Source organism: Trichosurus vulpecula, chromosome 9 (assembly GCF_011100635.1).
Source record: "Trichosurus vulpecula isolate mTriVul1 chromosome 9, mTriVul1.pri, whole genome shotgun sequence".
NCBI classification, from domain to species: Eukaryota; Metazoa; Chordata; class Mammalia; order Diprotodontia; family Phalangeridae; genus Trichosurus; species Trichosurus vulpecula.
In genome coordinates this window covers 48,267,491-48,293,541 of record NC_050581.1, presented here as the reverse complement: position 1 = coordinate 48,293,541, position 26,051 = coordinate 48,267,491, and the positions used below count along the sequence as shown (strand labels likewise).

Below are 26,051 nucleotides of genomic sequence, written 5' to 3'. Positions count from 1 at the left end.
GTCATAATGGAGATTTCTGACAAAAAGTGATCCACTGGAAGATCTTTGCCAGGAAATCCCCATATACAGTATTAAAATAATAAAAGTTTTGATACTGGAAGATGAATCCCTTGGTCTGAAGGTGTTTAATATGCTAAAGGACAGAAGAGTAGAGGACATTTACAAGTAGCTCCAGAACTAATGAAGTGGCTGGGCCAAAAGGAAGCTCAGCTGCACTTGTGTCTGATTATGAAAGGAAAGTCCAATGCTGTAAATGTCAGTATTGCTGAGGAACCTGGAAAATAAGATCTACGAACCAAGGTGAGCTTGATATGGTCAGACAGGACATGGAAAGATTAAACAGTCAGTAAACTTAAATGGATGGGAATGGGTGAATTTTAATTCAGGTGATCATTATATATACTACTGTGGGTAAGAATCCCTTAGAAAAAATCGAGTCATAGTCAGCAAAAGGGTGAGAAAAGTGGTATTGGGGTATAGTCTTAAAAATGACAGAATGACATCTGTTCAAATCCAAGGCAAACCATTTAGCATTGCAGTAATACAAGTCTATGTTCCATCCACTAATGCTGAAGAAGCCAAAGACCTGTAGTATCTTCTAGAAATAACATTTTAAAAAAAAAGGTGTCACATTCATCATAGGAAATTGAAATGCTAAAGTAGAAAATCAAAAGATAATTAAAATAACAGGCAAGTTTGACTTTGGAGTACAAAATGAAATAGGTGAGAGATTAATAGAGTTTTGTCAGAATAACTCATTATTCTTGGCATTCTTTTTTCAACAACCCAACAAGTGACTTTACACTCGGACCAGAAAGTCAATATTGAAATTTGATTATATACACTTTGTAGCCAAAGGTGAAGTTTGATACAGTCAGTTAAAAACAAGGCCTGAGAGCACCAGCCCTGGAGTCAGGAGGACCTGAATTCAAATCTAACCTCAGACACTTGACACTTAATAGCTGTGTGACCCTGGACAAGTCACTTAATCCCAATTGCCTCAAAAAAACACCAACAACAAAAACAAGGCCTGGAGCTGAATGTGGCTTAGATCATAAGCTTCATATTGCAAAATTCAGACTTAAATTGAAGAAAGTAGAGAAAGCCATCAGACCATATAGGAATGACCTAAATAGCACTCCTTATGAATGTGAAGTGGAAGTGATAAATAGATTTAAGGGATTAGATCTGCTGGATAGAGTGCCTGAAGAATTACGGACAGAGGTTTGCAATATCATACAAGAAGCAGCAACAAAAAACATCCCAAAGAAAAGGAAGGCAAAATGGCTATCTGGCTAGGCCTTATAAAAGGCTGAGGAAAGAAGGGAAAGGAAAAAGGGATAGATAGACCCAGTTGAATGCAGAGTTCCAGAGAATAGCAAGGAGAGATGAGAAAGTTTTTCTTAAATGAGCAATGCAAAGAAAACAATAGAATGAGAAAAGACAAGAAATTAGAGATGTCTGGGGACTGTTTCATGCAAAAATGAGCATGATAAAAGACAAAAATGGTAGGGACTCAATGGAAGTAGAAGAGATTAAGAAGACATGGCAAGGCCACCGGCCCTGGAATCCGGAGGGCCTGAGTTCAAATCCAACCTCAGACACTTACTAGCTGTGTGATTTTTGGCAAGTCACTTAACCCCAGTTGCCTCCCAGAAGAAGAGACGAGGAGGCAAGACTACACAGAAGAACTATACGGGAAAGATCTTAACATCATTAATAACCACAATGGTGTCATTACTGACCTAGAGCCAGACATCCTGGAGAATGAAGACAAGTGGGCCTTAGGAAACATTGCTAACAGTAAGACTAGTGGAAGTGGTGGAATTCCCGCCAAGCTATTTAAAATCCTAAAAGATGATGCTGTTAAATATCCCAACAAATTTGGAAAACTCAATAATGGCCACTGGATTGGAAAAGATCAGTTTACATCCCAATCCTAGAGAAGGGCAATGCCAAAGCATATTCAAATTACCAAACCATTTTGCTCGTTTCACATGCCAGCAGGGTTATGTTTAAGATTCAGCATGCTAAGCTTCAGCAGTATGTGAACCAAGAATTAGCAGAAGTGCTGGCTGGTTTTTGAAGAGGCAGAGGAACTAGAGACCAAATTACCTGCATTCACTGGATTATGAAAAAAGCAGGGGAGCTCTAGAAAAAAAAAAAAGATCTACTTCTGCTTCATCGGCTACACTAAAGCCTTTGTGTGGATCACAGCAAAATCTGTCAAGTTCTCAAAGAGGTGGGAGTAGCAGATCATCTTACTTGTCTCCTGAAGCAGGTCAAGAAGCAGAAGTTAGAACTAACCATGGAACAACTAATTGGTTTAAGGTTAGTAAAGAAGTATGGCAAGACTGTATATTGTCACCTTAGTTATTTAACTTATATGCAGAATACATCATGTGAAATGCTAGACTGGATGAATCAAAAGCCAGAACTAGGGTTGCTGTGAGAAACATCAACAGTCTCAGATATAAGGTGATACCACTGTGATGCCAGAAAGTAGGGAAGAATTAAGAAGCCTTTAAATGAGGTTGAAGGAAGAGAGTGTAAAAGCTGGCTTGAAGTTTAACATTAAAAATAAGATCATGGCAACTGGTTGCATCACTTCCTGGCAAATAGAGGGAGAAGAAATAGAAGGATCATCAGGTTTTATGTTCTTGGGCTCAGTGATGACTGCAGACAGCAACTACCACCATGAAATTAAAAGGTGCTTGCTCCTTGGAAGGAAAACTTGGGCAAATCTGGACAGCATACTAAAAAGCAGAAACTTCACTTTGCCAACAAAGGTTTGTATAGTTGAAGCTATGGTTTTTCCAGTAGTAATATATTGTTGTGAGATTTGACTATAAGGAAAAACTAAGCACCACGGAATCAATGCTTTCACATTGTGATACTGAAGAAGGACAGCAAGGAGATCAAATCAGTCAATACTTAAAGAAATCAATTTACACTATTCACTGGAAGGTCAAATACTAAAGCTTAAGCTTAAATACTTTGGTTACTTAATGAGAAGACAGGACTTATTGGAAAAGACCTTGATCTTGGGAAAGATTGAAGGCAAAAGGAGAAAGGGACAGCAGAGAATGAGATGGATAGTGTCATGAAAGCAGTGAATGATAAAAGGACCTATTGTACCCGTGGTGGTCACAAAGAATCAGATGCAACTAAATGAATGAAAAACAGCAATATGTATTGACATTGACACCTTCACATGCAAATTGTCACATGTCATATACAGTACTTGAGGTATCTCTGGGGAAGACTGGGAGTTGTAGAGCTTGGAAGGATTGATGCTGGAGTGTTTACATGCTGGTTCACTTTCAGCATCTTGTGATATATTGCAGTTTATGTGACCTGTTATGTGGCTTTATAGATTATATTAACTAGTTTTAACTAATATTTCCCTCACAAAAATGGACAGATTGCTTAGATTCCTGCAAAGAAACTGCAGGTTGAAGATGATGCTAATAATGGCAGCATAAACAAACAAGAAAATGGCAGGGCTGATACTTGTACTCCTCATACAAACTCTGTCAGTCACTTTGTAAAGGAACAATATGACATTAGAATGAGATCTGACAAGTTAGTCCCCCTCCATTGAAATTATAAGATTATTTGAAATATGAATTTATATTTACTTTCATGAATGAAAAACCTCATCCTAAGAGTACTTGTATCTTGACCTGTTTTGCTAATGGTAGAATGAAGTCGTAACAGCAAGACATTCAAAAACTAAGCTCTTGTTGCCGAAAATGATTTACATTTGTCATTTAAAACTATAAAAAAGTAGCATCTCCTGATTACTTTGACAGTTGATGACATCAGAAAAGATGAAAATGTACTTAACAAATCTCAACAAAAACCTTTATGAACTTGGTGGATAGGTTTGAAAAATGAAGCTCATCATTTAATATGTAAAGTCAGTGATGCATTTCTTCCATTTGAGATTGTATATCTTTGTGAAGTATGTTTTCCAGCAATGGCAGTCATTAAAATCAAATATTGAAATAAACTAAGATTAGAAACAGGTCTTCAGGTTCCTGTCATATAGTATTAAACCAAAAAAAATTTAAATAATAAAACATTCAATCATATTACTCTCAAAATTAATTAGTAAGGACGTTTGTTTGTATGAGCATTAAATGAATAAATGTAAAATATTGAATAGAATAGAGTAAAATATTTTAATATAATATTTCATCCTTATATCATTCTTCAAAAACTTCTGTTTTATGTGTTTTATAATATGCATGATTCATTAATGCTGTGGTGTATGTATATAGTTTACAAATCAATACACTGGGAGTTCCCACTCAAAATTTTTTTTTAGTAATAGAGGTACATGATAAAACCACTTCAGAAACTATTGCCCTAAAACAAGTCAAATACCTTAATGCCTAGTGACTAATATAAAGGAAAAGATGGCTAGAAAATATGATTCACAATTAAGAAATGAAAAAGGCCTAATGCTGAAACCTCATGCCTGAATTTCATGAATAATTTCTTTTTAAACAGACTTGAAAAATGCTAGATATGGTGAGCCCCAAACAATATCATGAAAAATAAACTCTATTTAACAGATAAAAAATGACTGGTTTACTGGGATGGGAGTCATTTCTGAATCAGCTGTCTTTGTACATTCAGATTGTAAACTAATTAAAGTATGACCAAAATCAACACCAAACTGGAAGAAAAGATAAGCATGAGGAAGAAACATTGGGCAATTACAATAGCTCCAACATGACATATTTAACAAACTGTTTTGCCAATTAAAAAATGGAAAATAGATAAAGAAAAAGACACCAGAACTGATTATCACCATTTCGTCCAGAAAATTTGACTGTTGTAATCACCACAGAAAAGAGGCCAGCACCTACCTCAGACAGCTAACAAACCATTTGATCTCCTTGAGAAGTAGAAACATTTGACATCTAAGAATAACACCTATTTAAAATCAGTTGCAGCACATTACAGAGGAAGATAGTGAAAAATTAGGACCAATTTTGCTTCATAAAATGGGAAAACTCAGTGGAGGACAAATCAGTTATGCAGAAAATTTGTTGTTAGACCTAACATGATATGCCCAGATCATACCAAGAGCATTTATAAGTGAAACTGGGAAAAGAGTTATAAATAGATTTCTTAAATGAAGCATTTTTATTTTTATAATTATAACAATGGCTTAATCACATTTGGACTTAATGCCTTCATCCCTAATGTGCTAGATAAGGAAGTAAAAATGATGCTTTAAAAAAATAATGTTGAGATGGGTAGCTAGACAAGACCAATTATACACACAGACAAAAGTAATACTGAAGCTGACACTGTTTTGAAAGCATTGAGGATTTGATTTTCAAGATATCTGAAAAATGGAAAGATACCCATGGTACTTTTTTCTCTCCATAGAATCTTTATGAAAACTGTTTTTCCATACTTGGAGGATATCCTTGCTAAAGACTGACTGAAATAGACAAGCTTTTCACAATGTTCTCTTGCAGACCATATCTTCATAATCGTATATATTCTAGAGAATACAAGATCCTACGGCTTTTATTGTTTATAAGAAAGCATTTGTTTCAGAATAACAAAGTGAAGCCTTGAGAACAATTTTCCAGTGAGTTCTTTCATGCGCATGTTATGTTCACATAAGATTACTTGGTCAAAACAAACACAGAAATCAGTCAAAGGCATTCATTAAACACCTACTATTACATAATGTAAGGCATTGTGCTAGGTGCTGAATAACAAAGACAAAAATGAAATAGTCCTTGCCCTTAAGATTCTATAAGGAAACATGTATGTATGCACACAAATACATATATGTTGTATGTATTTGCATATATATACACATATATATGCATACACACATACAAAGTAAATGCAAGGAAAAAAATTTTTTTTTGCAGGGAGGGTACTAGTAGCTTGGAGAAATCAGTAAAGACATTGTGTAGTATGTGGTGCTTGAGCAGACTTTTAAAGGTAACAAGAGATTCTTTTTTTTTTTTCCTAATGCTTCTTTTTTTGAGGGGGGAAGGCAGGGAGGGCAGTTGGGGTTAGGTGACTTGCCCAAGTCACACAGCTAGTAAGTGTCTGAGGCTGGATTTGAACTTAGATCCTCCTGACTCCAGGGCTGGTGCTCTACTCACTGCACCCCCTAGCTGCCCCGTAACAAAAGATTCTACAAGGTGGAGGTGAGGAAGGAGTACATCCATTATACTTGATTCTAGAGTGGTTGGATTTTATTGAGTTGGGAGCATGAAGGGTTGATGTGATCAGACCTGAACTTTAGGAAGATCACTTTGGCAGGTATATAGAGAATGGATTAGACAAGACAGAGACCTGACCAAATGGAAGTCTATTAAAATAGTCCAGGAGAGAGACAGTGAGAGCCAGAACTGGAGAAAAGTGAGGGAGACATAAAAAGGATGGTAGGGAAAAAAAAAGATTGGGCAACTGACTGAATATATGGGATAAGATAAAGTGAAGAGTCAAGGATGACTCTGAAGTTACAAACCCGAGTGACTGCAATAATGGTCTTTACCTCAACAGAAAGAGGGAAGTTAGGGAAAAAGATAGATTTGGCAGGTACAGAGGGCAAATAATGAGTTCTGTTTTGGATGTGTTGAGTTTGATAAAGTTATGGGATATTGAAATATCCAATAGACAGATAGAGATGTGGGACTTGAGCTCAGGAAAAAGATTAGAGCTGGTTATGTAGATTTCAGAATCAACTACATAAAGGTAATAGTTAAACCCATAAAAACTGATGAAGACAACAAAGGAGAGAATGTAGAGTCAGGGTTCTTGGGATCTGTGAACTTAGTTTTTTTAAAAATTTTGATAACTGTATTTTATTATAATTTGTTTCCTTTGTATTTTATCTTATGTATTTAAAAACATTATTCTTAGCAATGATCCACAGACTTTGCCTTATTACCAAAGGGGTCCATGACACAAAAAAAGAAGATACACAGACAGACAGACAGACAGACGCACACACACACACACACACACACACACACACACACACACACACACAATCCCTGGTGTATAAAGAGAATAGAAGGGGACTCAGATAATCTTTGGGAGCATCTGTAGTTAGGAGGTGTAATACAGGGCAGCTCAGGTGGCTCAGTGGATAGAGTGCTGGGCCTGGAGTCAGGAAGAGTGTTCTCCCTGAGTTCAAATCTGGCCGCAGACACTTACTAGCTGTGTGACCCTAGGCAAGTTTTTTAACCTGTTTGCTTTAATCCACCGGAGAAGGAAATGGCAAGCCATTATCTTTGCCAAAAAGCAAACAGACAAACAAACAAACCCAGATGGGCTTAGAAAGAGTCAGACAGGTCTGAAAGGACTGAACTACTGTGATATGGATGATGAACTAGCAAAGGAAAGACTGAGGAGCTGCCAGAAGAGGAATAAAGAATAATACTTTGAAAAGATAGTCAATAGTGTCAAATGCAGAGAGAGAGGATGAGAATTGTGAAGAGGCCATCAGATTTGGATAACTTGGAAGAGATCCATATCTGTTGAATAATGAGATTAGAAACCATATTGCAAAAGGTTGAAAAGTTAGGGAGGGAAAAGGTAGAGGAGGAAGCAAGTTTAGGGAGCTTTTTCTAGGCATTTGGCTTCCTATGAGAGGAAGGATCTTGATAGGATTGTAAGGTCTAATGATTTTTTTTTAAGGACAAGGAGAGTTGAATATGTTTCTTGGTAACAGAGAAAGAATCGTTACTAAGGAGAGTGTTGTTTGCCCTTCATTTTCAAAGAAGACCAGTTACATGGTGGATGATGTCTTGATTGGTGCCTGAATTGGATTAAAGTGACGCAGAGTTTCACAAAGTCATCAGCCTCATTCTTTTCCCAAGTCATTGAAGTCCAGTGGCAAGACAGAAGTCAAGATGACTGGTAATGACCCAGGATGCAGTGGATGACCATGTTGTCTTTGATGCCTGACCAAGCTCTAAGCAATCCACAGAGCCTACTTCAGCCATCTTCATAGACATTGGAACAAATTTTTCTCATCTGCCCATTCCACTAGGGAGAGTCTTCACATGCTTGGGATACATATTCCCCTAACTACTGATATTTTTGAGGCCTGTCAGTTACCCTCAATGTGGTTTGATGGTTTGAATTCTGCCACATGGTTTGCCAAGGTGTGGCCATTGTGCATGCTACATTTTTTTGGAGCCGCAGGGAAGAGTGAGGTGCATCAGGTGGACACCAAAGATGGATGAACAGCCCTGAAAAGGACGTGGCAAGCCCTCACGCTGGAGGTGCTAGTTCTCTTGAACACCCCATACATCCCACATAAGAAGAGAATGAATATGAGAGTATGAGGAATTATTGTGGAGGTAGTCACCTGGAGAAGGTGGGGAGTACAGGCAGTCAGGGATACATATAAAATGGTTTCTGTTCAAAAGAAATCAGTAATTATGATAATCAATAATTATAACAACTATACAAAGAACTAAGTGGTTGAAGAATATATATTCCTCAGACTGTAGCATTCAAATGGATGGGTTGAATTAGTCTGCCGGTATGTTTGTCTTGGAGAGGACATGCAAGTGGATAGTGATCTAGGACCCAGAATTGAATAAGAGAAAGAGTAGACTAGATTGCATTTGAAAAATAGTTTAGGACTTTGAAGAATTCCAAGGTATTCCCTCCCACAAAACCCCATCTTTTTATGACCAGTTTTCTTCTGGTGATGTGGCTGTGACTCATGGAGCACCATATCTCAGAAGAATCAGAATTACAGTTGACCTTAAAAACAGTGTAGGCACAAATAGTGAGTAGCATACTCACTGGTTTTTGGGTTTTTTTTTGGTTTGTTTGTTTTTAAGAAATGGTGTACAAAGAATTGAAAATTGAGGGTATGCCCACCAGTTGGGGAGTAGCTGAACAAGTTGTGGTATATGAATGTAATGGAATACTGTTGTGCTATAAGAAATGATGGAGCAGGTGGACTTTAGAAAAAGTTAGAAAGACTTATGTGAACTGATGCTGAGTGAAGTGAGTAGAACCAGGAGAACATTGTACACAGTAACAGCCACAATATGTGATGAATAACTTTGATAGACTTATCTTTTCTTAGCAATGCAAGGATTCAAGACAACTCCAAAGGACTCATGATGGAAAATGCTGTCCATATCCAGAAAAAGAGCTATGGAGTCTGAATGCAGATTGAAGCACATTATTTGCTCTCTCTTTTTTTCCTTTTTTGTTTGTTTCCTCTTTCTTGTGGTTTTTCCCATTGGTTCTACTCCTTTATAACATGACTAAAGTGAAAGTAGGTTCAATATGAATGTATATTTAGAGCCTATATCAAATTACATGCTGTTTTGGGGTAGGGAAGGGGAGAGATGGGGAGAAAATTTGGAACTTAAAATCTTATGGAAGTGAATGTTGAAAACTTTAATAAAGAATTTTTTAAAAAAATTAAAAAACAAAAGAAATGGTATACATATCAGATCTTAAATTGTATTATAAAGCAGCAATCATCAAAACCTTTTGGTACTGGCTAAGAAATATTGGTGAATCAGTGGAATAGGTTAGGTACACAAGACACAGTAGTCAGTGACTATATTAATCTATCATTTGATAAACCTAAAGACTTCAACTTCTGGAATAAGAACTGGAATATAGTATGGCAGAAACTAGGCATAGATCAACATCTTACATCATATATCAAAATAAAGGCGAAATGGGTACATGATTTAAATATAAAGCTTGATAACTCTAAGCAAACTGGGAGAACAGAAAATAATTTACCTGTCAGATTTATGGAGAATGGAAGAATTTATGACCAAACAAGAGGGAACATTGTGAAATGCAAAATGGATAATTTTTATTGCATTAAATTGAAAATTTTTGCATAAACAAAGCCAGTGGAACCAAGATTGGGGGGGAGCAGAAAACCCAGGAAGAATTTTTACAACTAGTGTTTCTGACAAAGGCCTCATTTCCAAAATATATAGAGAACTGAATTAAATTTATAAGAATCTAAGTCATTCCCCAGTTGATAAATGGTCAAAGAATATGAACAGGCAGTTTTCAGATGGAGAAATTAAAGCTATGTATAGTTATATGAAAAAAATGTTCTAAATCAATATTGATTAGAGAAATACAAATGAAAACAACTCTGAGGTGTCATATCACACCTATCAGATTGGCTAACATGACAAAAAAGGAAAATGATAAATGCTGGAAAAGATGTGGGAAAAATTGGAACACTAATGCGTTGTTGGTAGAGTTATGAACTGATCTAACCATTCTGGAGAACCATTTGGAACTTTGCCCAAAGGGCTATAAAACTGTGCATAGCCTTTGACCCAGCAATACCCCTTTTAGGTCTGTATCCCAAAGAGAAAGGACCCACATGTACAAAAATATTTATAGCAGCTCTTTTTGTGGTGGCAAAGAATTGTAAATTGAGGGGATGCCCTTTAGTTGGGAAATGACTGAACAAGTTGTGATATATTAATGTAATGGAATACTATTGTGCTTTAAGAAATGATGAGCAGGCAGATCTCAGGAAAACCTGGAAAGACTTATATGAACTGATGCTGAGCGAAGTGAGCAAAACCAGGAGAACATTATACAAAGTAACCGCCATGTTGTGCAATGACTAACTTAGATAGAGTTATCTCTTCTTAGCAATGCAAGGATCTAAGACAGCTCTAAAAGACTCAGGATGGAAAATACTGTCCATATTCAGGAAAAGCACTATGGAGTCTGAATGCAGATCGAAGCATATTACTTGCTCGTTTTTGTTTGTTTCTTTTTTTTCATGGTTTCTCTCATTGGTTCTAATTCTTTACATATTACGTGCAGTCTTAGGGTGGGGGGAGGGAAGAAGTGCAGTTTGGAATTATGGATTATGGAACTATTGGATTATGAGTTTGGAACTCATCTTATGAAAGTGAGTATTGAAAACTAAAAATAAATACATAAAAAAGAAATGGCATAAAAATATTATCCAGCCTATGTATGCTTAGAAGAGATGGGACAGTCATATAATGAGAGTAAGGATAACAGATGGACAGTCTGGTGTTTCGCTTATGTTTACAGAAAGTTAACAGAAAGATCTAGAATTCAGCCTCCAATATATTGAATAGATCCTCTGTGGACAAGCTGTAGGACAATATGGACCAACATCACACAGGATAAGAAGGCATGCCTGAAGCGTGTACGCACACTATAGGATCATAGGAGCCTTAAAGACTGGGTGGTCCAGCCTCTTCCTTTTACAGATAAACTAACCCAGAAAGATTAGGTAACTTGCCTAAGGTCATGTGATAAGTGACTGAGGCAGAATTTGAACCCAGGTTCTGGTTTGTTGACTTCAAATCCACCACTCTTTCCACCATTCAGCATCAGTTCACTCATTGAAATAATTTAAAATTCACAACTTTAAGCAAATGTATAACAATACTCATGAATTCCTGAACACTAAGGATTTAATCACATAATCTGTCAGTGACTGCCAGTTATTCATTTTTTTTCAGTGCTTCTGTAAAAGCATTTTAATACTTCCCTTAACTGTATGGTGTGATGTGTTAATTATGAATTCAAATTTGACATCTTGGTAACATTTTTAAAAGCCTTAGCTATCCCTTGGTCTCATTTCTGTAGGCAGTTCTTTCATGTGTTCATTTACTGAAATCCTTAATGCATTAGGTATCACACTGGAAAGCATTTCGGAATTATGCTTAGAAAGTGACCAAGATGACTATTTTCTTTGATTCAAAGATCTTGCTATTAGATATGTACCCTAAGGAGGAGGATGATAAAAAGAAAGACCCTATATATGCCAAAATAGTCATAGTGATACTCTTTCTAGTAACAAAGTGATGTCTATTGATTACTAAATAGCTAAACAGCCTGTGTTGTATGAATATAATGCAATATTACTGTGCTTGAAGAAATGATGAATCTGAAGAATATAGAGATACATAGGACACCTTATGGATTGATACAGAGTGAAGTTAGCAGAACAAAGAAAATAAAATCACTACTGACAATGTAAATTAGAAAGAACAGCAGCAAAGGAAAGAAAATAAAAAACTGAATGCTGTGAAATTTTTAACAACTGAGCTGGGCCCCAGAGAAGAGGTATGAAAAATGAACCACCCTCTTTCTTTGCATGGGTAGGCAGCTATGGATGTGGAATACTGCGTTTAATGCCAGACTTGGTTGATTTGTTGGTTAGTTTTTGCAGGACTGGCTTTTTTTTTTCTTTCTCTTTATTTTTTATTACAAGGGATAGCTCTTTGGGAAGGGAAAGGGGAACAATATATACTAGGAAATGAAGGTGACATAAAAATCTTTTTTTTTTTTTAAAAAAAGAAGGTAGCACAGATTTTTATAGTTGGGTGTACTCAGTAGTATATTGTGAGAACAATCAGTCAGATGCTTGCTAGCATATTCAAGGCCCTGTTTTTAAACCAGCTTTTAAGAAGCCAAGAGGCTGAGGAAAGAGTCAGTTCGTTAGCATCATGCTAGCTATTTGCCATCATGTTGGCACTGTGAACTTTAGTCTCTCTAGAATATCTGTAAGCTGTCAGCAATATACCCTCCCTGAGTAAAGTGAGAGAAATAAAATAGATTTATTTAAAGCAGCCTTGAAAATAGCCACTTAACCTCCAAGCAAATGGCAGTTTTTACACAGTTGAATGTGAAAATAATTTGAGATTTTGTTTCCTTTAAAAACTTGTGGGCTTGGAAATGTTTTATACTTATTTGGAAGATAATCTTAAAAAAACTCTTCTTGACAATTAAAGACCTGTCAATCTTCTTTTTGTTGTCTAATTGGTGTTTTCCTGATTGGTTTAATTGTGGGGTTAACTTGCTGAGTTTCCTACAAAGTGACACATTTCTCATTTATGTTTTTTTTTTTTAAGTGAATAACCCAAGATTGAATTTTGCCAAAGCTTTCAGTTTTTCCAGGTCAAATAGTTCTAGAACATTCAGTCATGCTGCCTTTATGTCATTGCATTACATGGGAAAAGCTTAAAGTGTAAAGTGGTTCTACTAAGTATATTTTCCTGTCCTAAAATTGTGCTGTTATCAAATTCTGAGTAGACAATGACCTGCTCTTGTAGTCATTATATCTGGATTTTTTTTTAATCCTTTCTTGTGACAAATGTGGTTCTGTATTCCGAAACTATATGTTGTTGACTTTTTCTGGGTTGAGGTGGCCCAGGTAAGAGTAGCTAGTGGCACAGCTGGACACAGTCGTCGGAGCAGTTCTATTCAGTCTCTGGAGTTGAGGGAGTGAAGCTGCACTGGTTTTAGACTTAGATTTTAAGTATTGTTTTCACATATATTTAACTTATGCAGGTTTTTAAGCCAAAACTCTTACGAGTTTTTGTCTGTCAAAAGCCTATTTTTACAACCAAAATTGATTCAGTGAAATCTTAGCAATATTGACGATTTGTGTGTGCAAGATGCCAGAGAGAAGTTTTACACATGTGTACATTTTAGTAAAGTGTGAAAAGTTCAACTTATTTTAAACTTGAACTCTAAAGACATATGGTTACACCTGGATGTCATAGTGAAAAACCTCCATTTCTATTTATGGCTTCTTTCCCTGCACGTTGATTAGCTTATTGTGCTAGGAATTTTTCAGGAAAAGCTCAAGTAGAAGATTTTTAGTTTTATTTATCAGGCATGATGATAATAGCTAACACATATTTCTTTAAGGCTTGCAAAGTGCTTCATAAGTATTATGCCATCTTTATCCTTATAACAACCCTGAGAGGAAGGTGCCATTGTTATCCCCATTTTACAGATGAGGAAACCAAAGCAGACAAAGGTCAAGTAGTCTGACCAGGTTTACGTAGCTCATAATTGTCTGGGTCCAAGTTTGAATTCAGGTCTTCCTGACTCCAGGTCCAGTTAACTGTCCATAACAGTTTTTCTCTGAGTTCCATTCATTTGTTAGCGTAATCATGCCTTAATACTTCCAACTGCTTATGGAACACTCAATTCAAATCATTGTGAAAAGTCTGAATCATGTAATACTTTTACAGAGACAGTTTTGCTTAAATTTATAGTGACTTGTTATAAGCTAACCAAATGTTGTGCAGGAAAGGTCCAAGGACAGTAGCTTTGTTGCATAAATATTAATTAGTTATAATTATCATAGTAAATGTTTGTAAGTGGGTGTTTCTTAAATTCCTTTTTATAGATTTGAAATGAATAGAGTCTAAATTAATGTGAGTTGCCCAAATAACTATTGTCTGAAATCACTATATTAACTATCTTCACAAGCTTTCTTCAGTTTCTAGGCATTAATATAAAGATGTTTGCTTTCTCCCTGCAGTGTATGCAAAATTCTGTTTTTAAAACTTGTTTTCATTGTTTTAAAAATAAATGAACAAAAATACAAGAGACTGTTGATTATTTCACCACATAATCATTGCTACAGCATAATCATTGCACTGGTTTTTTCAGTCCAAAAATTGGTTTGTAGCCTTTATCACATAATCATCTCATGGTATAATTCTGTTCCTCATGCTGCTTAAAAGGTGAACAGAGCAACAATGTTTTCATCAGTAGCATATGGATCTGTATTTATCCTTCACGCATTGGGAACCAAAAGCCTAGAATCCTCAGTGTACATGCATTGTCAGGATTCAATTTTAACTTATATTCATGCGTATTCTGCGCATCCTAATGTTGCACCAAAGACAGTTTAGGGATAAATGATTTTTAAGTGATACCAGCACAGTTTTTTAAAAGCTTCACATAATGGTCACACCCCACTTTTTTTTTTAACAAATATTTGCCATAAAATCTAAGATGATGATGCAGTGAAATATGATACACATTTTTGTGATGACTTTGAAAAAAGCACACTGCGTAAGCAATGACTGGCTTGAAATGAATGACAGGATTTGTAGTATTGGAATTAAAATTGTCTCACTAAGATATAATTTCATACTAATGATAATAGCTTGAATTATAAATTATAACTTCCTAAATTATAAATGTATTTATATAATCTGTTATATAGCATTATATAATTTGTTTTATTGAAACTTATATGTATTATAATATATAAATATTATAAATGTAAATATACTAAATCATACATTATGAGGTTGCATGCTTTCTCCTGTCATCAGAAGCATGTCGTCGTCATTATAGTTATTATTAGGTTGTAATACCATAGGTTTAGAATATGACAGATAATTCTCCCTATAAAGTACATAGCTTTTGTTTAAATTCAGTTATAATTTACCAGAAGTCTCTTATATTTACTTTTTAATGTTTGATAAATACTAAATAATTACATTTATATTTACTACAAATAAGTAAAGTCTTAAATAAGATTGTTAAATGTGTTCTGTTCTCAAAAGTATAGTTAAATAATTGATTATTGTGTTGATAAACATTCAGAATTTGTGTGTGTGTATGTATGTATGTATGTAGCATGCTATTAATCTTAACCATAATATTCACTTCTTTCTTATCAATAAAGTCTGTGTAATTCCACACTTACTATGCCCCCACCATGTATTCAATGCAGCACTTACGCATTGGGAACATTACAGAAAAAGTGGAAAATGGGTTCTTGCCTTTTGAGGTGCTTAAAATATAGGCAACGAAGTCAGGAGGGCAAACATTCTAAAGCAAGGTATAACAAATCACATAATTGTACTCCAAACTGGTTGCTATTTGGAGAATTAAAATTTTAAAAAGGATTACTTAGGATTAGGTTTAAAACACAAAGTTTATTGGAAATAGGTTAGATTTCTTTAGATTATGAAGGAAATGTCAGCTTTATTAACTTTTATTTATTGGTGCTTTGCACATGTAACAATATATGTATATATATGTATATGTATATGATACTACATAATAATAAATGCAGCATTCAAGGTAATGACAATTTGAAGGGGTTGGAAAATTGTCTTTGCATCACCACAAAGTTTACTGATCGGCCTGACTAGAAAACAAGGGCAAGACATAAAGTTGAATAGGCAAGATAGGTGGAAGTGAAAAAAAGCCTTGAATGCCAGGCTGTGGAGTTTGAACTTGGTCTTCTTGAGTTATGTAGAATGACCTCAAATGGGTCTCTGATGAATTCTAGTCATCTATATCCATAGAACACCTGAAGTAAGCCTATAAAACCAAAAAGAAAAGTGGAATTGCTTTACTTAGAGGTTTTCCTTAGTGACAGTGAAATGCAAATTAACAAAATTTTTATCTTCATATTCTTTACCTTTATATTTCTATCTTTATTCAACAAACGTTTATTAAGTACCTGTTATGTACCATACACTATGGTAGTGCTAGGGATGCAGAGAAACATGAAATAGCACCTGTTCTCAAGGAACTTTATCTCTACTGGGAGATAAAACATGTCATGGATAAAAGCATGTACACAACCAGTGCAAAATAGCAGGGTAGTTTAGGGAAGGAAGGCACTAGAAATTGTCTTTATAATTCCTTTTCAAGGCCTTCACTGGATCACAAGAGTCTATCTCAAGTAAAAAACTACTTTCTGGAGCTACTATTCTTGTGAGTTTTATATTCTGTCTTCAAGTTTGACAGCCTCAATAGCCCTAAAGCTCCAAAAGGCACTGAGATGAGATTCAATGGTGATAGAGAATGTGTTCACTGTCAGTGGGGTATTTTATTCTACTTTCAGTGTTGCAACATGTGTGTGAAGAACCATGAGAGTGCAAAGACAAAATAAAGCAAAGTAGACTATAAATATTTATGTTTTAAAAGGACACACAGCAAAAGAGCAGTCAGAATTAGGTTGAGTTTCGGAGGGCAAACTAATTATTCACCACCAAGATAGCATAAAGTATTACACAAGAAGCTGGGTGAAAGAAAGGAGTTAAGAAAAGTATAAATTTATCAGAAGTAAATTAAGTAAATGTGCTAAAGCATATTGACTGACCTTAGGGTTTTACAACAGGCAATTGTAATATTCAAATATTTTCTAGGAAATCTCCAGTTTCCCATTTTGTCTCTTTGCTAAATTAGGCAACTTGTTTATAGTGCTTTTGAAAGGAAATTATGCAATATATTATGCAAATTCGGAATTCCTGAGAGCAGAATCTGAAGATGTGTTGCCACTATGTATTATGAAGATGTGAGCCATTTATAGTTCTTAGTAACAGATTTTGGAAATGAGATCATTTAAGTAAATCAGATGAGATAACATGTAGAGTGTTTTGCAGGCCTTAAGGGCTATATAAATACTCATTATTATTCCAACTCTAAAGTCTATGATCTTATGTATTTAAAAACCTTACTCAAAGTTCTGTTAGAGGTGTAATGAAGTAGAAAGGGAGCCCATATTTCAAGGATTACTGTATTTATAATTGTATGTATGACTACAAAAGAGCAAGATAGTTTTAATATGGCTTTTGGAAATAAATCTTCAGAGACTTTCAGAATTGGAAGGGTTCTCACAGTAGACCATCTCGTCCAGTCTGCCCACCTGTGATACAATTGACAGATAGTAATCCATTCAGGAAGAAGCCACTACTTGCCTAGGTAGCCTATTACACTTTTAGATAGCTCTAATCATTAGTTTTTCATTACATCAGTTAAGGTTTTCCTCTTTGCAGCACCCACCTAATTTTGTGCTTTGGCAGAATAAAGAAGACCTAACATCTCTTCAGTTATTAAAGATAACTCTTCCTCTCCTCAAGTCTTTTCTCCTCTAGGCTAAATATATCCAGTTCCTTCAGTTGGTCCTCTTGGAGAATGAGCTTGAGGTACTTCATCTTGGTTGCCCTTCTGGATGTGATCCAACTTTTCAGTGTTTTTAAAATGTAGTGCCCCAAACTGGGCAAAGGTGGGTTCTCACTATGATGCAGAGCATCACCGTCACCTCTCTAGTTTTGGGCACTGCACCCTTCTTAATGAAGCTTAAGACTGCATTCATTTCCTTGGCTTTCATGTGCCGCTGTTGATTCATACTGAATTTGGTAGTCTATTAAGACCCTCAGATCATTTTCAAATGAGGGCCTATCTATTCCTGTTACTTGTACTTATGAAACTGACTTTTTTGAACCCAAGACTTTATATTTGTACTATATGTGTAATTCTTAGATTTGGCCCAACATTATAGTCTGCTGAAACTTTTTTGAATCCTGACTCTGTCAGCCAGTATGTTAACTGATGCTGTCGACTTTGTGCTATGTACAGATGTGATAGACATATATACATATATGTCTTTATCCTTGTTATTCATAAAAGATTTTTATAATTTTTTCATTTCTATTTATTTGCTTTTTCTTTTTTTCTTTTTTTTGGAGGAGGGAAGGCAGGGCAGTTGGGGTTAAGTGACTTGCCCAAGGTCACACAACTAGTAAGTGTGTCAAGTGTCTGAGGCTGGATTTGAACTCAGGTCCTCCTGACACCAGGGCCAATGCTCTACTCACTGTGCCACCTAGCTGCCCCAGATAAAAATTTTTAAGCATAGGGCCAATGCCAGAACTCAAGGTGTAGCTCTAGTAATGTGTCATATCTTGTAGAACTACCTACCTCATCAAAATATGCAAAGTTAATAAATGATAGAAAGATTAGCAGGAATGATGAATAATGTTTGAAAAAGAACTAGGCCCTGGTGGTTACTGGTAGGGAAGAGATGAATGAGGGGTATGGAGTACTGGGAAATATCAAAATACTACAAGAATTCCTTTAAAAAGATGACTCAAGGCTATGTGTAGGGTGGATTGGAGAAAGAAGTAGATGTATAGAAAGTCAGCAGCCAGCTGCTCTGAATTGGATACAGTAGTTTAAGTCTAGGGACAGAGCAGTGGACTAGCTAAATAATGCCAGCCCTTTTTTAGATATTATAAACAAATACAGGATGTGTTACAGACTGGTTAATTGTCATCATCCTTTGCAGATTTCACATACCTTCTGGAAGGAAAAGACAACTTTTTTTTCCTTCTTTTTTTGAATACTGGGTTGTGTCATAGAACAAAAGGTGATAATTCCATTTTTGTTCCATATTTGGTCATTGAAATATTATGATTTACAGAACCATCATAGCATGCTGGGAAAATGAACACATTAAGACGTTCTTCAAAGAAGACAAAGTAATTGATTGTTACTTTCAACAAGTGATGCATAAGCTTTTGCCGGGTTAATGGAGAAATAGTTACTTAATTTTCTTCAAAGGATTGACTGACTGTCAGCAAAATTGATTCTGCAAAGTCCTTTACACCCTAACTGTGAAAGATCAGATACTTAACTGCTGTATCTGAAAGTTTTAGGGACAGTGTAGTATAGTGAAAACCTTAAGAGGGAGGGGACGAGGGGGACCTCTGTTCTGGCTCTGACTATGGAAATGTAAAATGCCATAGATGTAAGCTGTTATGTACACAAGTAAAAATTACATCCATCTTATATCCTAGTTGTGACATGCCACTGAGCTGTTGGTTTTCATGTTATTTCTACAGAACTACTTTTCTTCATGGGGAACATTTACATCATCACTAATTTAGTTAACAAGTGCTGATTATGCACTGTGCTAAGTACTGGGGATGCTAGGGAAGTGAGGGAAGTCAGTATCCTCACAGAGCTCACATTCTAACCAGAAGGCATGGAAGGAAAAGGGAAGGGAAGACCCTCTCAGTGGGCGATAACCAGAATGGCCTCTTGCAGAAGATGGTGCTTCAGCTGAGCCTTAAAGGAAACCAGGAATACGAAGAGGCAACACTGAGGCAGGGAGAGCCTTCAAGGCGTGGGGGACAACCGGGGCAGAAACACAGAGATGAGAGATTCAGTGTCTTGTGGGAAAGAACATTTGGGAGGACAGATGAGCTATTTGGAAGGGAATTAAAGTGTTAGAAGATAGAAAAGGTAGGAAGGGGCCAGGTTGTGAAAAGCTTTAAGTGACAGGGGACTTTATATTTTATCCTAGAGATAATAGGGAACCACTGGAATATATTGGGGTGGGGAGTGACATGGTCAGACCTGTGTTGTAAGAAAATCACTTTGGCCACTGAGTGCACAGTGCTCTGGAACAGATCATTACAAAGGATCTCTTTTCTTATGCCAATTGTGTACTGATAGAAGGCACTGATTTTCAAAGAAGTCAGGATACTTCCTGAGGAGATGTGATATTAGTAACTTTCTTATACCTAATGACAGGTACTGTTTTCAATTTGATAATGGATTTTGATAGAGTAGTGACATTTGGGTGATGGATGTCTTTCTCACATGCTTTTTTCTTTTCTGATACACTGACTTGCACAATTTTTTTTATGATCTAGCTGTAAGCCAGATGATTCATAAGTGTATTTTATATAAGTGCATTATTGGTTTGATTAAAGGCTTCTTCCTACATTATACATTTGCATTCCCGAGGTCAGTGAGGAGTGTTTAGCTTTCCACACTGGTTGCTTATCTTCCCTGGTGTAAAACTCAAAGCTTTATTCAGTGCCACAGCCAAAATATCTTTTTATTGGTTAAAATACTCTAGTTCCTACATAGTGTCTTGCAGATCCTGACAGTGCTATCTTCCAAACTCATAATTTCAAAAAATGTCACCATGTTAAATAATTCCTCTAAAGTAAATTTAATACAAGAACAATGCCAAAAGTGGAGCTGGGAAGATTGACCTAGGTCATGATAGTTCAAGCTCTAAATAAGAAATATTTGATTTGCTTAAATAACTGACACTGAGATACCTATTTTATTGTTATTGCTAAGAACGACAATAATAAATAATTGACAATTATGTAGCTTTGGAGGGTTAGAAAAGTGCTTTACATATATTATCTCATTTAATCCTTACCCTCTGTGGCATACATGTAACAGCTATTTATTATCCGTGTTTTGCAAATGAGGGAAGTGAGACCAAGAGCAGATAAATGACTTTCCTAGGATCGCATAGCCAGTAAATGTCTGAGGAAGGATGCAAATCCAGATCTTCTTGACTCCCAAGTCCAGTGCTTTAATCATTACCCCTTGGTACCATCTTTGCTAGTTATGTCAATAATTCAGGATAACCTGCGAGAAACTAAAATTTCGGCTCTTCTATATAAATTAGATGTAAACTTTATATGAATTAGACCATGGAGTAAAATACACATACTTCACCCTATTAAATTTCCTAAGGACAGGAATCCTGTCTTATCTAAATCTCTCTACACAGTATGTGTTATTGAATGTATGTCAGATAAATGGATACATTAAAAACCCTGCATATTAAATAGGACTTTGTCTTTAGTAGTGAATACTACTAAAGGTGTTTTATCACTATAAATGAAATTATTTAATGAACATATACCTATCTGCTATACTCATATCTGTGACCTTGTAACCCAGGTTGGTGCCCCATTTGTTGAAGCCCATTTTGTGTTTTTCTTAGTCATTAAAACATTCTATAATGTGCAAATCTCTAGCTAGTACGAATTTTAAAAATTTTCCTTTTTAGTATTATGAATTTAGCAAGCATCAAGAAGCATGAACATTTCCATATACAAACAACAACCAACAATAGAAAAAGAAGACCACATATGAAAATAGGATTCTCCAGTACTTACAACTTGGTTTTTTTATGTATTTCAAATTTAACACAAAAGTCAATACTACCCTGCTTGTCCATATCTATGTACAAACTTCTGTCTTCTCTTTTCTGTTTTTATAATGAGTCATTGTTCCTATTTTCTTATTTTAGTGTCTCTCTCACACTGTTTTCTACTCCTTTTCCCTCCAAAAAAAATTTAAATCTCCCCCTTATAATAAATGTGATGCAAAATGAATCCACATGTAGACAATATCTCAAAACGTATGTCTTGTTCTATATCTCTAGAACATAACATCTCTGTCACAAGGTAGGAAAGCTAAACACTCTTCACTGACCTTGGGAATGCAAATGTGTAATGTAGGAAGAAGCCTTTAATCAAACCAATAATGCACTTATATCATCAGCCTTCTTGAGTCATGATTGGTTATTCCATTGATTGTAGTTTTAAAATTCACAATTGTTTTTCTTTACAATGTTGTGGTCATTGTGTAAATTGCATTCCTAATTCCACTCACTTCACTCTACATCCGTTCATCAAGTCATTCCAGATTTCTCTGAATTCATCCCTTTGTCATTTCATATAGGCACCATTATAATTCAGTCATATTCATTGGCCACAGTTTGTTCAGCCATTTCTTAAATTGACAAGCACAAACTTTGTTTCTAGTTCTTTGCTACAGCAAAAGGTGCTTTTATAAATATTTTGTACATATGAATCCTTTCCTTCTTCCTTTGACCTTTTTTGTATATTGGGAATACATATTTTAGTGGCTTTTTGGGTAGAGTTCAGGATTGTTTTCAAGAATGGTTTATCTACCTCACAACTTCACAAATATTGCATTATTATGCCTGTCTTTCCAAATCCCCTGTAACAATAGTCATTTTCCCATTTTATCATCTTTGCTAATTTAACAGTATGAAGTGGAAACTCAGAGTTGTTTTAATATTAATTTCTCTTATCATTAGTGATTTGGAGCATTTTTTATGTATTTGATAGCTTATCTTTCTTCCCTTGAGCTTTGTCTGTGCTAGACCAAGATTGTCTTTTGACCAAATACCTAGTAGGGAATTTTTCTTCTTACATATTGTATCAATTCTCTATGTATCTTGGATATCAAACCTTCATCCGAGATATTTGCTACAAAAATTTTTCCCCCATTTTGTTGTGTCTCTTCTAATTTTAAGTGTATTGATTTTGTTTATGCAAAAAATTTCAGTTTTATGTAAGGTTTTATTTGCTGTGGGTAACCACATCAACCCTCTCTATCTCTTAGTTGACTAAGAAATCTTCCCTTACCCCTAGTTCTGAAAGCTTTCCTGCTCATCTGTTTTTCTGATATGCCCTTTTCTATCTAGGACTTGTATCTATTTGGAGCTTATTTGCTATCCAATATAAAATGTTGGTATAAACTTCATTTCTGCCAGGCTGCTTCTCAGCTTTCCCAGAATTTTTCGTGAATTAAGAAGTCCTTATCACAGTAATTGGACTCCTTGGGACTATGAAACAGTGTGCTGCTATGTTCGTTGATTGCTCTTGGATCTCGTGTACCTAACCTATTCCAATGGCAGCTAGTAGTACAATGGTACAGTGGACATGGAGTCCAGAAGACCTGAATTCAGTTCTAACCTCAGACTTTTACTAGTAAGTGATGTGATCTGGGGCTGGTCATTTCAGCTCTGTTTGCCTCAGTTTCCTCAACTGTAAAATGGGGATGAAAATAGCATCTACCTTGCAGAGTTATTGCGATGATCAGATGAGATCATATTTGTAAAAGGTGCTTAGAACAGTGCCCGACACATAGTAGATACTATATGTGTGTGTATACATATGCATATTACCTTCCCTTCCCATTAATCAACTTCTCTATATTTTTTAACCAGTACCAAATAGTTTCGATGATTACTGTTTGTAATCTAATTTGAAATCTAGTACAGCTAGGCCCCTTTTCTTCCTGCTTACTTTCACTATTTTCTTCTAAATTTCTGGCATTTTGTTCCTCCAGATGAATTTGTTACTATTTCCTAGCTCAAAGTTATTTGGTAGCTTGATATGACACTGTGTCTCTAATTTTAGGTAATATTGTCATTTTTGTTACATGGACATAGGCTAACCATGAGCAGTTAATATTTCTCTACTTAGGTCTGTCCATATTTCCATAAAGAGTATTTTGTAGTTAAGTTTATGTAACCCCTATGCGTACCTGGGTAGCTGGACTCTAAACTTGTGTAGTTAACTTTGACTGGAAGTTTTTTCTCTATTTCTTCTTGCTAAGTTTTGTTTGTAGCATAAAGAAAGGCTGATGATTTTTGTTTATTTTATATCTTGCGCCTTTACTAAAGTTATTATTTCAGTTAACTTGACAATTAAGTTGACTCCGTAAGGTTCTCTAAGTAAACCGTCCTGTCATTTCAGAAGCTGATCATTTCACTTCCTCTTTGTTGGCTAGTGTCTATTAAAGACAGGAGTTGGAATGGAAATGTTTCTACAGAAGTGCCACCACTGTTCCATTTCCCAGAGAAAATGAATGATCTCTCTTTATACTTAGAGAAGTAACCATGGCTTTCTATTAGCTGTCCAGCTCTACTTTGAGTCCTAAAGTACTAAGAATTCAGTGAATCTTGCTTAGTACTAGGGATTTGAAATACCGCTATTTACTTTCTGACCTCTGATTAACAACATATGTCTGAAAGCCTTTTTAGTTGTAATAGAATATTTACATTCAGTATTATGGATTTAAGCTGCAGCTGCATCAGTGTTCAGGAAATGTACATATGCCCTTAGATATTTGATTTCAAAGAACTTTAATTCAACAGGGCTGTAGAGACTATACTAGGCATAAATCTTAAATGTATTTGAAGACACAAATGCCAAGACCGGAAGTATAATACTGGCATCCATATTTTATTAAGGTATAATTTAAAATGTAGCATTATTATTATAGATTAAACTGCATTATATCTGGGCATCGTGTGTGTGTGCATGTGTGTGTGTGTGTGTGTGTGTGTGTGTGTGTGTGGTTTGGGGTGTGACCTTGGACCAAGGTGGTTACCAAGGATGCTAAGAAGCTATTCACTTCCTAGTGTGAGGCTGCCAACCAGGTATTAGTAGGTAAAGGGACACTGAGAGCCCTCTCACTCGGTAGCTACATGTACATTCTTAGAAACTGACTGAAAATCGTGCTACCCTCTTTTCCTGTCTGAAATCAGCTTCAATTCATTGGTACCTCACTCTCCTTTTCCTCCCTCTGCATTAAAGCTGATGAAAGATGGTTCTATATTTTCTATTTTTCACCCTTTTTTCTCTTAACACTGCATGGCATTCTGAAGACACGAGCATATTGACCAACCCAAAATAATTTCTTTAGATTTTAGTTTATTTTTTAAATATTGACAAAATGTTTGGAAGGCTACTGCAAATTTACACATTGGAAATCAAGCTTTGCGTTACCATTTAAAATGAAATGCTTTTTTGTCCCCATGAATCTACAGAGAGTATATCAGAGGTTCAAAATTCTGTAGCTTATTATCATACCTTGAATAGTTTTTTCTTCCATCAGGCATTATTTATGCCTATGTTATCTCTTTTCATATTTGTCATTGAGCTGTTCGTATGTGATTCTTTTTTATTAACTCAAAGTTGTTGATAGAAGCGACATATCATATTGTTATCTGCCTCTCTGATGTATTAATGTTGTTCTTGAACTTAAGTTCCCTTCTAGACAGAATAATATGATTGAAGACTTGCATGCACACTTCAAGTAATCCAGTTTTGAAGATAAATATCAGGGAAGGGTAGTAACTAGTAACTGGATGACATCAGATTATTAACAGGTCATTTTGAAATGGTTTCAATTCTATGATGTGAAGCCAATGCTTCCTCGAGTTTCCAGTAAGGAGATCATACCATTTTTTAAACCATAGGGAAGCATGATTCAATGATTTAGTTTATCAAATACAAACTGTAGCCTTCTGATTTCCAAAAAAGAGAAAGGTCCATCAATGAATTAACTTCCTGTTTTCTTAACTAGTGGCTCCTTTTTGGTTTTCTCATGAATTTATGCCTCTATACTTACAGAGCTTTGACTCCTCAATCAGATTTTTGATTGTTTTTCCCCTTTTATTTTTATAGCTTCCAAAATCAAACATTCAGAGATTAGCTGTGTTCAGAAATCGGGGAGTTAGGGCCAGTACAGGCAAATACCACAGTAACTGATATTGTATGAGTGTGTTTTCCCACAATAAAAGCATTTAGATTGACTCATTTTATGACAATGGAAATGGAAGAAAGCTGAGTTTCTTTCCTGTTCGTGTTTCTTTTGTAAAGAATGTCCCAAAAGGATACCATTGCAATGAACTCAATAAAACTATAAATAAAGACATTTCAAGGCCATCTGGAATAAGATACATTAGAAAAGTAATTGGAGCCTAGATTAACTAAAAGTGTTCATGCATGTGTGTCAAACCAATAGATGGATAGATAGATAGATAGATAGATGGATAGATAGATAGATAGATGGATATATCTCTT

General features: G+C 35.6%; 1 protein-coding gene across 3 annotated transcripts in view; it reads left to right on the top strand.

Moving 5' to 3' along the window:
• Window positions 1-26,051, top strand: part of CLEC16A (C-type lectin domain containing 16A) — a 234,537-nt gene that overhangs the window by 140,702 nt on the left and 67,784 nt on the right. The window lies entirely within an intron of this gene.